This window comes from Ctenopharyngodon idella, chromosome 9 (assembly GCF_019924925.1).
Source record: "Ctenopharyngodon idella isolate HZGC_01 chromosome 9, HZGC01, whole genome shotgun sequence".
In the NCBI taxonomy this organism is placed as follows: Eukaryota; Metazoa; Chordata; class Actinopteri; order Cypriniformes; family Xenocyprididae; genus Ctenopharyngodon; species Ctenopharyngodon idella.
The window spans coordinates 8,209,415-8,228,194 of NC_067228.1; the positions used below are offsets into that span (position 1 = coordinate 8,209,415).

Sequence of the window (18,780 nt, forward strand, 5' to 3'; positions counted from 1 at the left end):
CAATATTATCTCTACACTGATCTTAACAATGACAAAGCAGTATGTAAGGGTATATTGACTAAGCCTTTATTCACAAAACGGAGAAATGCGTACCTAATAAGTATCCTGTTAATACTTGCTAGCCCACGGTACTTTGTTTAACTGTTTCAGGCAGTTCAGAGAAAACATAAGCTCAATTTTTGGCCAAACATACACAGCATTTCTCTATACTTATGATTAAGACTGGCCAATAAAAATCATAACATTTTTAAGCGTGTTAATAAATATTTTAGACAATACACACACAATACCGTTTATATGTGTGGGGTCAGTAAGATCATGGATGGATTAAACTGATCAGAAATGACAGTGAAGACATTTATGTTACAAAAATGTCCACTTCAAATAAATGCTTTTCTTTTGATCTTTCTAGATATCAAAGAATCCTGAAAACATTTCTGAAGGACACTGAAGACTGCATCGCTGCTAAAAATTCAGCTTTGCCATCACAGGAATAAATTACTTTTTAAAATATATTAACATAGAAAACAGTTATTATAAATTGCAATAATATTTTACAATATTAATATTTTTACTTTAAAGTATGTATTATGTAATTTTGTATTTGTGACCCATAAGACTTAGGGCTGTAAGAGTACATAATACATATATACTTCGGTATTTAAGTCATGGTTCAGTATTTCTTTTTTCTTTTATTTTCTTTTTTCTTTTTTTTTTCTTTTTATTAAACAGTGGTTTATTGAACAAATTTTATCTGTCTTTAAATTAACTCAATTATAAATATACTTTAAGGATAAAAAAAATCTACCTCTGCTGATACTGTAAACTATTGGGGGCCCTTACTTGCACATTACTATAATATTAAAGGTAACAATTAACAACAGAGCCCAAAATATTAAATTCACTTGCTATTTCTTTTTAGGTAAAAAAAAAAATTGTATGTAAACATGTAAATTGCACATAAGGCAGTTTTTGCATTAACTTTTATATCTAATTATAAAATTGTTTCTACTCCATTTTGTTGTTGAAATATAATCATTTACACAGTGGCTGTCATAACTTGTTTTCATGATGGATTTATTTAAACACAATAAAGCTGCAGTCCTTAAGTTTTGCCTCTTTGTCGCCATCTCTGTTTGAAACCTGCAATTGCAGTTATTTGTGGAATTATCATCTTTGCGTGGGTTGTGCATCGGCACAGCTGCTCAGCATGGATGAATCTAATGTTTGCTGTCAGTCAACACACCGGTGTGGATACTGTACTTCGGAATCACAGATTCTATGTCTTGGAAGTATGACCAAAATAAGAATTTTCACCAGAAAATGTCATCTAAACAAGTAAGTAACAAATCTGCCACTTTTGTTCTGACCAACTGAGAAAAAAAAAAAAAGCATTACAATAAATTGCGCTGCCAATGGAGATTAAATCTAATGATCACTTAGCTCATATCACATCAAACCTTACAAATTATTATTATTGTTATACTTTGTTCTCAAATTGTTAATGTTAACAACATCAGTATTGCGTAACTACGTGTATTTAGTGTGTATTAGCGCTATCTGTAGATTTCAATTTCTGTACAATCTAATGTTAATTTGTTATACCATACAATCCACCATCAAAATGATACATTTAATTATTCCAGCTGCTGTGAGAAAAGGCTATAAATGATCCACCTGCAGCATCCTCGCATACCATATATCCTACTAGCTGGGACTCCTTCTTTATGTAAACAGACATGACGTAATGACACAAAGACGATTGTGAATCGGGCTAAGGTAAGGAGATAGTTTTGAACACTGGCTGGTTATGTACTTGTTCAAAAATAGATTTTGGATCATTTTTAACCAAAAAAAGTTACGGATTGCAGCTTTAAATAATCAAGACATCACTAATAGGTTAAGTAAAATATGAATATATAGGGTAATATAGTGCATATATTTAATGAAATGCTCCACTCTAGAGTTAATTTCTCTAGTGAACTCACATGCTGTGGACACTGAATGACTTGCCTGAGGTAAATGCTACGCTACGTGATTGTTTACAAGCTGTTTTACTGATGTCTTTCCGTGGTTAAAACACTGATTAAGGCATTACATCAGACATAATTCGTTTCAGTAATTTGTACTGTATCTTTCGACACACCTTCAGATGTTCATTCATGTTTATTCTGTAACTAGTAGTAAATAAGAAGGGATGATTTCATTCGCTCGTGCTTGAACCGAGGCACCTATACAGCAATCAGTCACGCCATATCAAAGCGTGCCAAAACGGCATTTATTGTTTTAATTTCATGATAAAATGGACAGAATTTGAAAGATGACATATTGTTTCTTATCGAAAGTAACAAAACACAGAGCTTTTTGCGATTATTGATGGTTAATGGTGGTTAGGCTACAACGCTGTATTCATCGTATATGACGAATATGTGTACCATTACACCCCTAATAAAACATTACCAACTCTAAACTTCTGAATGGTATCTTTATCAAATATATACTATTTCTGCATTTTATTATGCCACAATTTTTGAGTGATGCACCAAGGAGTCTGTGAAAACGAATTTTGAATCAGTTCACTGAAACAGACAGTTTGAACAGACTCACATCATGCTGATGTCCAAATGACAGACTCCAAATCCTTATAAATCATGTAAGTCTAATGACACAGTCTTGAGTAAACTTGATAGACAACAATGTATTAGAATTATTGTAAAATTCACACGATATTGCCAGCAGAATCATCTCAAATATATTGTGAATATTTTATATATCAGCCAAATCCTCCTGAGGGCAAATATAAGGACATAGAATTCAGATTTTCAGATTTGCATACAGTACACTGCACAGAGCTGAGAGGAAACTCATGCCTCTTTCCTCAATCTGTGCATCCCCAGAACACAGAACCGTTACTGCTGACTTAGCTGTGCAGATGCTTTGGAAGAGCGAACGGCATCGGCTCAGGAAAGTGTGTCAGGCAAGCATATTTGTTATAGAGAGGGCAAGCCAAGAGCTATCCTGAAAAAACCACAACAAAAAAAGACCCCAGGTGAACCAGCAGTCAAAACACGGCCGATGTTTACAGGTTTAAGATGGTAACTGTCACTCGGGAGTCCATTTCAGAGGCTAAAAAAGACTTTTCAAGCAGCAGGTCACACCTTTCCCCTCACACCTCACCCCGCTGGGTTCAATCTGGCCATCGCTGCGGTCACAACACTCTGGATCGGAGGCCTTGCCAGGGAGCAGGTGGGAGGGCATCAACAGACACCAAACATGAGGCAGAGCTTTTACTAAAAGCTCCAGAGGCTCTAGATTTTATTAGAACGCATTTGCAAGGAAGCGGACATCCTCTCTCTCCTCCTCACGACGCTGCCGATCACTCCCCGTCCGATAAGAGGGGCGAGGCCGCTGAGAAAATGCTGCATCATTCATGGTTGGGTGTCTCCTCGCGTCACGCCATGTGACCCGCTGACACACTCCCATATTGTTGGGGGTTGGGTGCGAAGGCAGGCAGGAGCATGGTAGGAGAACCTGACCAAAGCCTCGTGCCATAGTGACACTCAGCGGATTATGTCTAAATAAAGCCTCAGCACTGCATGAATCACTCTGCTACTGATCCCACTGCTCAATGAGAAAGGAAGAGAGAGAGAGGGAGTAAGAAAGCAATGCAAAAAAAAAAAAAGTCGAGGGAGCGGGAATGTGAAGTGGAGAAGGCGTTCATCACTGGAGTGCCATGGCTTAGCCTAAGAGGCTTGAATAATCAGTGGTTAAGCTGTCAGCCCTGCTCTTGCACCTACCGTGTGCTACAAACTCCTGTGCGCTTTTAATCAAACAAAAACGATGAGATCCAGCCATGCTGCCAAGACAGCGCTATAAGACAGGCCTCAAAGTCTCTTTAAGACTTATCCTGACATATTATATTCCCTGCAATGCACAGGCACCATATGGCAGACATTTTCTCAAGTCTCAAGTCTTTGAGGTGAAGTGAACCGTTTTCTATTACAGGTTAGTTTTGTAAACCTTGAAGGGCAAACAATTTTGCATATTTTGCTCATCTTTAATTTGGAGTTCAAGTCCCTCTGGTAAAAGTTTTCTATACAATGCAGGTTAGTTTAATAAACCTAGTCGAAGAACATTCAATTTTCATTATTTTGTTCAATTGAGTCTAGACTTCATGACTAAAGTTTTCAAGTACAGTCAAAGTCCCTTTAAGACAAGTCATTTCACTCGGCGGCCATCTTTGAAACGCCTCTCAGGCATGCAAGTGCAGCTCCTATCTTTTTGAATGGGGAAACATCAAATTTTCCAAAGCTGTTTGCCAAGCTTTCGATTAAATTTCATATTTGAAATCACCAATGAAATCTGACAACAATTGTCTCATAAATTTTGTTTCTAAATGCTCAAACCATGACAAAAAACTATATTTTTCAGGCTGGATCAAGCTAATGTGCATGTGCAGTCCTATATGCGCGTCTCTTGTGTCTCATTTTGGAGGCGCGCGTCTGACTGTTTCTATAGGAACCGGAGCTTCTAACGGCTGTTGCAGTAACGCAATGACTTTACCAATCGCCAATTATTTCGAAGGCGGGACTTATTCCGCCATATTGCGTGTTGCACTTTCTCCCATTCAAAACAATACAAGTGACGCGTCTTGTGTTATTCTACAGTCTTTGGTACAGTTGGAGTGTCAAGTCTTTGAATAAGAGTCTACATGTCCCTTACAGCGTTTTCTGTAAATTACAAGTTTTATAAACCTTGTTGAAGGGCAATCTATTTAATAAATTTCAGGACTCAGCATGGATGGCCACTATAATAATAAAAATAATATTAATAATAACAACATTTTTCATTTGTTCATAAAATTATTTTAACAACTACAATTATTATATTAAATGAAAAATATTTTTATTAAAATATAATAATAATAATAATAATAATAATAAACTTAACATTTAAGGATTTTTTTTTTTTTTTTTTTTTTTTTTAAATCAAATAAGAAAAGAAAAAAAAAAAAAAATCAATGCTTCCCTAACACTTTCCAGAACATCTCCACTATGTCACTGGAATAAATAAATAATACAATAATAATAATAATAATAAAAATAATTAATAAATAAATAAATAAAAATTGAGGGAAAAAAATAAAAAAAAGAAAAAGAAAAAAAGAAAACAAAAAGATCATTCCTCTGTGGCGGATCAGTAAGAAGAATCTGTATTGTTGAGCCCTGGATTTTGTATTTGGAATCCAATTCAAGTCTCAAATCAAGTGTCTGAGCCCAAGTTCAGTCTCAAACCAATTAATGTGCGACATGCACAACTCGAGTCCAAGTCTCAGAGTAGAGTTCCTTCTTCTGCCATATAGATGCACAGAGAATGGCACAAGGTAACTAAGTACATTCGGTGTATAGCTTGGACTCCATGACTGATTAAATTGGTTCACTGACAGATTAACAACAGGATGACCTGACTTAATCAAACAGCCAGCTGCATCAGTAGCTTACATGACCCATGGATCTGCAAATTCAAACAAGCCTGCAATGTTTCCCTAACCTTTTCCAGAAGATCTTCTCCACTACCTCACTGCAAACAATAAAAATAGCCGTGCCATCCAGCCAAGCATTAAGAACGACGGCAGCGGGTGGTCCAGGGCCGGTTCGACTCACTACCACCCCCCTCCAGCTTCCTGGGTCCTGATTGATCTCACGGCCCATCGGCGGGTTAAATTACACTGCAGAGTGGCTTTGCGGAAAGACAAAGGGCCCAGGATTTCACAGGCCATAATTCTTTCCGGGCCTTAACTTTGAAAAGGTGCAGCATTCAATTTCAGCCCTCGGCAACACTTTGCATTCGCTTATGAGTTATGACACAGCCATGACGTTTTTAACTTACTATACGGCCATGCTGAAGAAACCGGCGTACTAATCAGGCTGAAGGGAGGATGGGTGGAAAAAACAAATTCTCTGTCAGCACAGAGTATCAGTAATAGTGAAATGTAATAAAGTAAATAAAAGTGGCCCATCTTCTGGCTGAAGCTAAAGACGAGTTGGCTTCTTTCCACATCCTACTTGCCGAAAGCATTGAAGTAAAGTCGGATATGAAATGATTTACATGTACATGTTTGGATCACAGTCCGAAATGACATCCAGGCTCCCATAGTTTCCTGGCACATAGGGAATGGAGAGGAAGCCCAGGGAATGGCAGAGGCCTTTTGATACTGCAACTCTGCCGAACCAGCAACTCGGAAGCCAGGACAGCATGAGATCCGGAGAAAAAAAAAAACAGCCAAAGCACAAAAAGACCAGCTGCTTCGAGATCATGGGCGTCAGCGGAAAAAAAAAAACGTCTTGTTAGAGAGAATATAATTGAACTTGTCTGGCAAGTAATAGCTTTTCCTAAAACTTCATGCATCTGTTTCATGCTGATGAAAATATACAGTGAAGTAAATATGCAACTGAAACTAATCTAAAGTGGTTTAAGAGATATAAGTCCTCATCGATGACATCTGCAATTTACTCCAGCTTAAGAATCTGCCCATATTTATAATTATACTATATGTGATAAGCATAGCTTTCAAGGCCAAAAGCTAAAAAAGGCACCATGCTAAAATGCAAATCCGGATTGCCTGACAGGAACATTTCAAAACATTCAAGCTGTCAGTAAAACAACCTCCAAATCTAAGAAACTACTAGATCTAAGAGTCACAGAAGCATTAAGGCACGTCTCACTTCTCAGGAGGTGCCGCTATTTGTGCAATGATTTAGAAATAATATAAAATCAGCAATATGAAACCGCTGAGTTGTTTCAGAGTAAACATGAGGGGCAGCTAAAAGTCATTGTCAACGTCATTGAAATTTCCTTTCTAAAATGCAAAAAGTTATGATAGTCTGTAAGGGAGAGGTTAAATGAATTTCTCGATTAGCATAAAATATGCTGTTTGCATCTTAGGAATTTTGATGTAATCCACTTTACAAGGACTGTGGGACGCGAGATGCTATGTAACTTGATAAATCAACGCTCAGTTAAATAAAGTAAGGCAAAATCTTTCATTCCTTCTATGTTCCTATAACACGTCTGTGTTAATTGAAGATCTGTTTTTTGTTTGAACAATCATTCCTTCTTTATTCCGCAGTTGGAAACAGGCCAACAAGGCAGCGAAGGAATAATGGTGTTAATTAAGACACCTGTTCTTCTGTGAATTCACTCACCTAATCATTGCTTCCAATAACCTCAGATAGTTCAGCTCTACATTTCAAAACAGCTTAATAAAGAGAATATATATAGGTACGATGTGCTTGTAAACAGAGCAAACACTAGAACTGTAGTGCTGTTAGTCAAATCGTTTGGAAATGTCTTTACTATTGGCCAACTGTTAAAGTGCTGGAGACGAGTTCAAGATCTGTCAAACCATGGGCCACTATTGATGTTTGCACCACTTCAATCTCACACAGAACCCATTCACATCAAAGCACTGAACTGGATGAAGACCTAAGCAGTTTTTGTCTGCTGTGCTCTGTAGATTTAGACCTGAAACATACTCTAGCAAGTATATTAACGTTAATGCTTCTAGCTACTTGATTTCACACATCAGTGCTTCCTGAATTGCAAGTCCAAACTTCTACGGTCAGTTTTCACCTTCAGGTCAAACACTGTCGTGACAGAGCAATAGTTTCTTATAGAATCGTGTTAACGTAAACAACTTTTTGTCTTCTCTCTATTTTGATAGTACAAAAGACAGTTTAAAAGAATAGTTTACCCAGAAATTAAAATTCTGTCATTTACTCACCCTCATGTTTTTTCAAACCTGTATGACTTTCTTCTGTGGAGCACAAAAGAAGATATGAAGAACATTGGTAACCAATGGTTGGTTTCTATTGTAAAAACACTAAGACACTACTTTTGTGCTCCACAGAAGAAAGAAAGGCATACAGATTTGGAACAACATGAGTGTGAGTAAACGACGACAAAAAATCATCCCTTTAATAGCTAAATTTTTTTTTAAGGTAACACTATCGTTTCCCTTTTGGGTACTGAGGTTTATTACTGTCAGATTTGTGCAAATATAGACGTTAAAGGTGGAATGTGTAATTTCCACGGCACTAATGTCAACAAACATTTTGTTTTAAACAGTTCCTAAAACAAGTGAGAAATTTTTAAAGTTCAATGTTTACACGCTTTTTTTAGAGAAATCAAACTACAAAATGGCTTACCAAAACTTTATGTGTTTTTAAAAATTTAAAAACTATTTACAACAGAGCTAAAAACTTAAAACGTGTCGACCAAGCATTTGTGTGATGCATGGAGTATGTTTCTGGCCTTACAGATCATATTAAATGTTTGAATACCTTGTTTGAATCAGTCAGTCCAGTAGTTACATCATGACATTGGTAATCCTAGAGCCGCAAAACCATCTGTAAGTTTACTTGAAACACTTCAGCATGAAACAGAAAACAAACTGCTGCAGGGGTCAAGGACAACACAGAGGAAGCGTGTGAAGCTAAAGTACACACTCGGTTCGTGGCGCGGAGCATCGGTTTTCCAGCATAGCCGGTGGGCATTACATCGCTTCAGATAAAGTCTTAGATAGAAGAAGTGGTAAGCACTCTGTGTGAACTGAGTTTGGGCTCGCAAACAGTGACCTCACAGATTCTAATCCCTCATCTCTCTTTGCACGCTTCCCTCTGAGAGGAACTGCCAGAGGGGAAAACTTGAAAGCTAAAGAGAGTGAGGGAGGGTGCGTGAAAAAGAGCGTGTGTGAGAAACAGAGACGAAATGACATGCAAAGAGGAAAGAGTGTACAGAAGCAGAAAAAAAGCACAACAAAGTCACATTTAGGTGCTGGCTTACCTGCACACAGTTCACAAGATGGGACGGTGAAGTGAGGATAGTCAAAGGGGTTGTGGGAGGAGGGTCCGGGCGGGTTGATCCAGCCGCTGACGGGTGGTCCGGGAGGGAGGAAGGAAGGATGGAGTGACAGGGAGCAGGGAGACGGGGAGGCCAGAGGGGGGATATGAAGAACTAGTCCTCTGTCTTTCTCTCTTTATCCCTCTGGCACAGAGGCATAGAGGCAGACACCAGTACCTGCAGCCACTCAAATAATAGGAGAGAAAAGAGTGCTCACATCCACACACGCTCCAGCACAGGGAGGAAAGAGAGGACGCCCCTCCCACTCCCTCCCTGGACCCAATCGCACACAGACTTCACTGGCAACGAATAGGAGCGCAGGCAGCCGGTGCCATGCCCTAGCCAATAAGTGCAATTGCTCATATCCAGTTGGAATAATTAGTCCGAGAGCAACGCGGAGCGGCTTGCCTTCTGAAGGACAGACAAACGGGTGCACTTACCCAATAAGTGTGATTTAAGACCGCATCCGACATTAGAGTAATTAGATTGTGCCGCACTTAACCTAGCAGAATAACGCTGCATGCTCCACTGCAGAACTGGCAAAGGCGCAGGCTACACGGGGAAGGGTTTGGAAAGGTGCAATGATGTTAAGTAGGCAGAAATTATGCTTATATAGAGAAGGAATAGGAACTTTTACCACGGTGATCAATGTATATTATTATCACACTGTGACACTTCCAGGCTTTCAGGTGCTGTATTTCCAATATTCACAATTAGGGGCAGGAATGTTAAAAAACAAAAAGACACAGAAAGTATCGTGTAATGCACATTCGATTCAAAATGTTGGCCAAAAAAATCGTTACGAACTCCTGTGTTCATAACGATTTTAAAAATGCATTTCTAGGTTATGCATATTGTCACATACTATAAACTTTTTTTTATTTTATGAACTGATCAAAAGTGATTATATCATATTATTCTATATATATATATATATATATATATATATATATATATATAAACGGTTAGTTCCTGTCCTTGCTTCTGATTGGTCAGTAGCTGTGTTTTATTCACGATAAAACACGGCTATCACCGCTTCACCCAACGCTTCTGTGTATCACTACACAAAACCCTTAGCAACCACTCTTAGCAATGTAAACTGTATGTTCTCAGTATGTGTTCAATATGGTTTAATTATTGTAGAGTATTGTGAGAAAGAGATCAAGTGAGCGAGTTTATTACCTGCATTCAGATTTAGCATTTTCCTTCAGGTCAGTCCTATGTTCATAATAAAAAATCTGTTTAAATGTCCGATGTATTATCCTGTCCTTTTAACAGTTAAGGGGTTTTCCCGTGACTGACAGTGCTAGTCAAAGCATTTGTCAGTTGCGTCTTGTTCAGTGTTCACAATAATTCAGTCTTTTCAATATAAAAGTCTTCGCTACTGACTGACACACTCATAAAGACAGTCTTTGCCGCCATCTAATGGCATAATAATATAACTTCTGTTGCTGTTCACGGTCAGGGACTATTTTTTCCGGCAGAAGGAAGGCTTTTAGCGATTTTACCTTATGAAAGTTGCATTGATACAGATTTTTTGGCTTTAATATTTGTATTGTGTGGTAACCGTTTTATAAAAACAACAAGGTACTCGAGGCTAGTGCTGTATCGTGAATAAGTCACGGCTGAAGGGGTTGCAGGCACTCGGCTTCACGTCGTGCCTAACAACGCCCTTCAGCCATGACTTATTCACAATACAGCACAGCCTCCTGTACCTTATTGCTTACATATATTTATTTATTTATTTTTTGCGGGACCTGGAGGATATGATGATCAAAGACGCATATGTTTGATCAAAAGTTATAGTAAAAAAAAATATAATATTACAAAAGATTTCTATTTCAAACGAATGCTGTTCTTTTCAACTTTCTATTACTCAATGAATCCTGGAAAAAAATATGATGGTTTCTATGAAAATATTAAGCAGCAACACCGATAATAATAAATGTTTTATGAGCACCAAATCATCATATTTGAATGATTTCTGAAGGATAATGTGACACTGAAGACTGGAGTAATGATGAGCAATAAGCAAGCAATAATAATAACAATATTACTGGGTTTTTTTGTTGTTGTTTTTTACTGTATTTCTGATCAAATAAATGCAGCCTTGGTGAGCATAAGGACTTCTTTCAAAAACATTAAAAACCTTACAGACCCTAAACTTTTGAATAAGTTGTGTAGTTTCTATATTTATAATATAATATAATATAATATAATATAATGCATAAGGATGACAGTACATTTTTTTTATTTGCTATAAAAAATATGCCAACTTAATGCCATCTTAAAAGAAAACGCCCATTAAAATCAAGTCCAGTGGTGACAAATATAGCCTGTTAATCAAAAAGATCATTTCTGACTTTACACTTTCTCTACATAAAACCAAAATCATAGAGCAGGAACGGAACTCATTTCATAAAGACCTTTTTCTGTTTTCCAGATCGATATTCTGGCTCAGGTCTAGGCTTGAGAAATGATCAATGGCGAACTGTTAGAATGACGAATGAAAAGCACATCGTCTGGCACTATCCCCTTCACAGCAGGAAGGACCGATGTGGGGACAGAGACTTAATAACGTCCTATTAACAACCATAAGAAATGGACCTCTATATACTTTCAGGATGACAGGACGGCGCTCAAAGTGGCGAAACTTCTCTTAGCACCCAATTCTGCTGACATCCAAGCGACAAAGCATTATTTCAGGGTCGGGGCTCCCAAGCAGTTCTCGCTTTCTCAGAAGAATACGCACTTCTGCTCATTGAATCTTATGCAGCGGTAAAATCGATGCACCCATCGATACCGTGCATCATAACATGAGCCGATATGCATAGCATGAGCAAGCACAAACCTATGATGATTCAGCAGGGGTCCAAACACAGCCCTCCCAGATATCAGCGTGTCAGTATTTACGAGTAAAGCAGCTTAAGCATGAAGTTGACAGCGACGGTGAAATGTGCTATAGACTGTGGTACGCTACAGAGCGTAGGGTTTCCTCCAAGAGGACTGGGTGGGAGAGGAGGCCCCATAAAAAATGCATGAGCAACAGGAGGAGATGTCACATCGGATATGTTTCCAGCTGCAGAGATACCGGTGTGTGGAAAGCTATGAGAGTGAAAGGTACTAGTGAACTCAGGTCTAAGAGGAGAGAAGTAAGGGGAAAAAGCACTTAACTTCCACCGCTAAACCTGCCAAAACCATTGCTGCACTGTGCCAGCAATAACAGAGATTTAGACGTAAATCCATTGATGCACAAGAGATTTAATGGCTCATGTATGGCTTTATGTGTAAATATCCACAATCGCTATAAAAAAAATAGCATTTATTCAGCCAGTATATATAGGCTGTCATTACACTTACTGCCCCAGTGATTTACATTTAGTCTGAGACACAGATCCGTTTCATTATAAACACATTTACAACAATGGGGTTTTGAGAGCATAGCATACCACTGCCTTAGTCTACAATTTCAGAAAGATATCTCATCAAATATTCATTAATTCTGGGGTACAATCATGCTTTAAATGTCATGCTTAGCAGGGGAGATGGGCTCCGCTTAGGCAAGAGGATTTATAACATGTGGCACTTATAAGTGGATGTCATTATACTGGGGTTTGATGTCTTCAAACAGACACTGACAATAAAAACAAACATATGTAGGTGTTGAGCACAAATAAATTGAGGTTTTGCTGTTTAAATCAAGCAAATAATTAGTTATTGGGCTGTGATTTTTTTTAGAATTGCAAAATATAAATGGTTTAAATCCAAGTGGACAAACATGCCTGTGGCGAAATTTCTACATTTATGCATTTAGTGCTTTTATCTAAAGCGACTAGTTCTACAAAATTATGTTACTGTACGTTGGTTCTTGCACATTTCCTGACATTTTCAAAAAGAAATGTCCAGTGAGTTGCGCTAAAAGCACGTTCAGTTTTATTCCAAACAGATGAACGTGAATCTGGCAACAGTTTCTGTACATATCGCTGTAGTTCTGAAATGAAATCTCCAGGGAGTGCAAGGCGCTAAAAGGGTTAATGCGTTTGAAATAACTTACCACCTACAATGAACCCTACACTAAACCTAACCAATAGTGTTAACAAAAGCAAACGTGAGAGGAAAAAAAACGCATTTGCTGAAACAAACATGCCAGTTTAGCTTTTAAATTTTAGGTTTCTATTTTAAAATCTGGCAAGGGGCAACAGATGAAAATTAGTCTGTTGGGCTAGCTCTGGCTTATTTACGATGTCTGACTGGTGATTGATGAGCACTGTCCCTATCAAAATAAAAAAATAAATAAAGCTTGCTTCTAAAAGATCTGTTTTATCGTGACTCGTACCCGAGCACTAAGCAAGTGCAATGCTGTACCAGGTAAGCTCCCAAGCAAGTTTACTATGTCAGAAATGCCATAGAAAAGACATCTGATTATGTGATGCAAACTTTAAAATGTATTTGTTTACAAATCATGCATTACGGTAAAATTGTTTTAAGGTCATAACATGGTATTTTGAAAAGAATCGAGCAAAAATAAGTCTTTATTAACTGATTATCTGCCCTTTAAAGGGGACCTATTATGCAAAATTCATTTTTACATGGTGTTTGTACATAAATGTGTGTTGGCACTGGCAGTGTGTGTACACAGTGCCCCTATAATAGTGAAAATCCACCCACTCCTTTTTTTAATCCTCATAAATCATAAGCTGTCTCACAGAACAAGCCGTTCGCAGATTCTGTACAAAGTGACGTCACTTTGTACAGGCCCCGTCCACAGCTGCTGACGGACTCTGGCTTAGCATAAAGCCCGCCCTGAGCGAGTTGTACACTGTCCGCCATGTTCTCCAGGCCAGAGCAGCTGTAGTGACAAGAATGTCCTGAAAACAACTCAGGTGTTTTGTTGTTGGATGTAAGAGTGAACAGTCTTCATGTACTCCTGACATCAGAGCCGCTGAAGACGCAGTGGATTAGTTTTATTTTTGAAGGGAATGCGCCCCCATATACCTAAATTTGTTTATGTAAGCGCGAATCATTTTACACCAGACTGATTTGTGAACGAGGGTCAATGCAAAGGGACAATACAAAACACGTGCAGGTTTTGCTAAAAAGATGGATCAGTACCAACTGTTCATGATCCAGCTTATAGTCTCCGGAGCGATACTGGTCACAGCAGTAATGAAAGAGAGAGCACGCACTTTATTACAATTCATCAGAGTTGTTTTACGGATATAAAGTTTACCAGTTTATTAGGGACCTCCCTAAAAAGGCATAAGGTCTGCATATATTTGTTTACTGTTAGTTGTAACAAGTGTGTTTGTGTAATTCGCTGTGTATGTTGATGATAATGCAAGGGAGCGAGAGAGAGAGATTATGGATAAGACTTTAATGCAAACTTCTTGTACAGTGTTTTATGCAGCTCTTAAGGTGATCTTCTGGAGTGAAAACAGACACTTTATCTTTTGTGTGAAGTACAATAAACTTCATAAAACTCATCAGTAAAGTTTTGGCCATCATTCAGACGGGGTCCGCTACAACAGGCTTGTACTAATAGTGGATAAAAGCAAGATGACACCATAAGTTATAACTGTAATTAAACTAAACTATACCTGTTCTATCTTCATGCGGCATATATTCTCTGGCTCTGTAGGCATCATTGTCCGGTTTGAACGTATAAGGCTGAACACCGCTACTGACAGAATTGACATTTTTAGTGCGTGAGATTGTCCTGTTTTGTTGTTGCATGAGTTCTTGAAACTCTGCCCTCTTCTTGAAAGGGGGCTGGGAGCAGCAGCTCAGTTGCAATTAAAGGGACACAAACAATAACGGCGTGTTTTTGCTCACCTCCAAAAAGTGGCAATTTTAACATGCTATAAAAAATGATCTATGGGATATTTTGAGCTAAAACGTCACATACACACTCTGGGGACATTAGAGACTTATTTTACATCTTGTAAAAAGGGGCATAATAGGTTCCCTTTAATCATAATTTGTGTGAACATGAATAAAATTTGTTGGTGTTTTACTGCTACTAATGTTCATTTCAGCAATTGTATATATAGGTGTGTTTTTACAAAAATGTAGGTACACTCTAAACAATGCTTTTAGGATTTGCAAATTTCAATTGTATAGTAAAATTCCATCATATTGAACTGAATAATCCTATCCCTAATTACTGATATTATGAATTAAGAATTTTAAATGAGTAAAAGAAACTAGAGCCTAATAGAACATTTTGTATAAATTTTAGTGGAACAAGATGGAACAATGGACCATTTCAGTTTATGTGATTCATATTTATAAATTTAAACATATTTGAATTTTTTTTTACATTTATGAATGCGAATCATGACTAGTACAATAGCACAATTAACTCTTATCTCAAAAGATGATTCCTAATGACATGACTGCTTTAATGATGTATTTAAAATACATTTTCATGGTCGGTAAAAACATTTATGGATCGTAAATGGTCTCAGTTAACATCCAATGGAGTGAGTTCATTTTGGACCCTGCTCTGGTTTAGTAACCTTTAAAATATGTAGATTGCAATGACTACATTTTCAGTGTTAGTTCAACAAACAAGCCAATATTTTGCTTCATATAATTTTGAGTAATAAGGGCTATCATATTTCCGTAGTCATTCGTGTGACATCTCATTTAAGCTGCATCTCATTGACAATTTTGGCAGCTTCATATGCAGAGACGAGAGTGCAAGATAGTAAATGAAGCAGCAGCATAAACCACCTCCATAAAACCAGCAGCGTTCAGCGGCAGAGCATCTTCATTTCAGTGACTCACAAAGACAGCATAAACACAGCACGTCTAACAGACATGGCTTTGCCTCCGCTACCAATGTAATTAAAGCCAACATCTTGTCCCGCTCTCGTATCATTACCGTCTGTAGACCATTTGGATGAGCTTTGTTATTACTTACTTGCTGCTAAATATAGATTTCCTGTGCCAGCGCTAGAGATTGCAGTCAGCTGTGTTCCTCGTGTTTGCAGTCACAAAGACTTACGTGGATACTATATTACTAGACAGAGGTGCAAAAAGCTCTTTTGGATCTGTCACCTTTTTTTTTTTTTTTATATAAAAGGCTGATTACAATGAATAGAATGTCAAGGTTTATATTTAAGATATTTTAGTGCTGTATTATCGGTTAAGCTTATACTAAAAGTAAATGCATGAGTGCATTTTTAAAATATTTCTGTTTTATTTTATTAGCAGTTTTTCACATTTTAGAATAATAGTCTAAAATGAATAATTTATTTTAGAATAAAGGTCAAAGCAAAAGTATTAAATAACATTAGGTAGTGATCAACAAATCAACTTCATGAGGTGCAGCTTTTCCCATACAGTCCAACTCATCCATAAAAAATATATTAAAACATTAGTTTTGTTCATTTACAGTTTTTCTTTCCATTCATATATTCTTTTTACTTATTTAGTTAACTAATTTCCACTGACATATGCATGAACATAGATGCATGTAGGTTGTTGCAAGTATGTATACATGGTATGAGTATGTGAGTATGCTTGGTCATGTACTGTATGTGTATGTTTATAAATGCGTATGTATTGTATGTGTATATAGGTGTGTGTGTAAGTATATGTAAATGCACATATTTGCACAATTATGTATGTGTATACATATATACAGTTTTTTCTTTGTGTATGTATATGTATGTATATTAGTATGCATTCTTATCAAGTTAATTTTAGTTATTCATTCATTTTATTTATTTATTTTTCCTCTTTATATATTCATACATACATTTACATGCCTTTATTAAGTATTCAGTTACTTATTAATTCATTTACTATTAGTACAACATGCATGACTTACATTACTCACGAATGATGGCAGTATGAAGTCTTGTTTCTGACACTTATAGTAGAACATATTGTGATTGCTATTAATGGTTCTCTGTTATGAAAAGCAAAATAAAGTATTTTAAATAAATAAACAAAAGCGTTTTATTTTATTTATAAAAATTTAAATATAACAATTGTCAACAAAATAATTAATGAAACAGCAAAAATGTGAAATATAACACTGAAAAGTATCAAACCAGGCCAACAAATCCTATAATAATATATTTAATAAAGTGCATATAAATAATATTATAACAGATGACATTTTGCCTTAATAAACTTGTGACAACCTGCCCCAGCCTTACATTTAGAATAAATAGGATGATATTTTAGTTTAGATGAACTATGTATTTCAAAACAACACACAAAACCACTGCTAGAGAGCATACACATTTTTGAACCTTACAGTAGATAACAAATCGTCAAATAATATTCAATACAAATAATACCAAAATTGACTAATATATAATAAAAAAAAAAATACCTGTACATCCCAGATGAACCTCCAACAGAGTACAGGTGTTATGGGGTTGATGAAAATGCCACTGGCCGACAAGGCGTGATGAGTGTCACGGTTAAATTCGCCAGTCTACACTGCATGGAAGTTAACGATCGCGAGAAAGAAAGAAATAAGGCGCGTGCTGATTGTCATGAGAGAGCTTCTGTCATCAATGAATGACCTTATAGAAGCAGATTTTGTCAAATCAACTGCTTTCTTGGTTTTCTTGATTCTGCCGATTCATAAATAAAGTAAAATGTAGGGACTTTTTTTTTTTTTTCTTCCATCGTTTGCTGTGGAGTCACTTCCCTCTGGTTTCAGTAACGGCCAAGTGTTTACTGATTGGATCAAAATTGAAATCTCCATCGCTAACCTTCAGACTTGCCGTAGCCAGTCAACTTTACATTTTCCAAACTAAATGACATAAATCTATGGATATAAAAAGAAAAAAATAAGGATTTGACGGATGAGGCAAAAAAAGTAAGTTAACTTAATTTTTTTAAGTAAAACTTATCGTGCTTTCTATGGTTTCAGTTAAATTGGGCCACTTTTGCCATTCATTTATCTCATTTATTTATCTTGAGGTGCCCCTATTGTTGATGGGTCATTCAGCTGGTAGCTGGTTCTACTTTGGGGGAAGAAATGTGCAGTCATGTACTTTGACCTAAGAACAAAACTTTGTTTTTTACTTTAATTTCAATACAGAGATCACAACAAAAACCACAAAAGTTAATCATAAAGACAGAGTTTCTGCTGTCATGCTACAAGTGTGATAATTCATACTCCATCTCAAACCATTTTAAACAGTACTCTTTGACGGGCATAACATTTTATTCATTTTTGGCACACCACCACCATTTTGCTTACTTTTTGCTTAATCAATTTTCTCAAATGCCCATGGGTTATTTTACCACAGGCTTGGTCCACCTGACGGAAATACTTGCAGAGGACCTTTACGTCCTGAGATACAAAAGGGGCCGCTCCACCAGCTCCCTGTCAGCAGTCTCTGATTTGTGCCTTGAGGCCCTCTCAAGGCCACATCGCTAAATCCTATTGAACAGGCTGTAAAACCCTTCAGGCGGACAGAGAATCAGTGCAATAGGCACTGAGGAGGGACTGCAATGTCATCAAAGGGGCACACTGTGCAATTTAGAGACATGCATGAATCAGGACTTTGGGGCCCTCTGCCATAGGCACACAGAAGACGTTTGCCTGAGAGTATTTCATTGCTTAAACAGCATTTAGTAGAATCGCATAGTTTACACTTCCATCCATTGAGAATGAAGAGCACTTACGCTGATCAAAGATGGCTTTTGTGTGAACTATAAGTCAGGATTTATAGCAAAAGTCACTTAATCTTTGCCTGACCATGAGTTCTTCAAAGAATATCTGGTTTGATGTACAAAACAACAGCAAATGGCCTTAGCAAACAATGACAAATAGTGATTTTTAGGTGAAATACTCTATAAAACATCTAATGCTTGTGGGGAAAAATGAATCTCACAAATGAAACA

General features: G+C 37.2%; 1 protein-coding gene across 9 annotated transcripts in view; it reads right to left on the minus strand.

Moving 5' to 3' along the window:
• pcbp3 (poly(rC) binding protein 3) overlaps nucleotides 1-9,141 on the minus strand; it is a 71,342-nt gene extending 62,201 nt beyond the window's left edge. For 3 of the 9 annotated variants that reach the window (XM_051906885.1, XM_051906883.1, XM_051906878.1), the window contains exon 1: nucleotides 8,845-9,140. The gene's annotated coding sequence lies outside the window, so the exon portion shown is untranslated. Of the gene's footprint in view, nucleotides 1-8,342; nucleotides 8,391-8,844 lie in introns of all 9 variants that reach the window. The other 6 variants (XM_051906887.1, XM_051906884.1, XM_051906881.1 and 3 more) reach the window with 4 other exon arrangements.
• Between the last annotated feature and the right edge of the window lie 9,639 nt (nucleotides 9,142-18,780).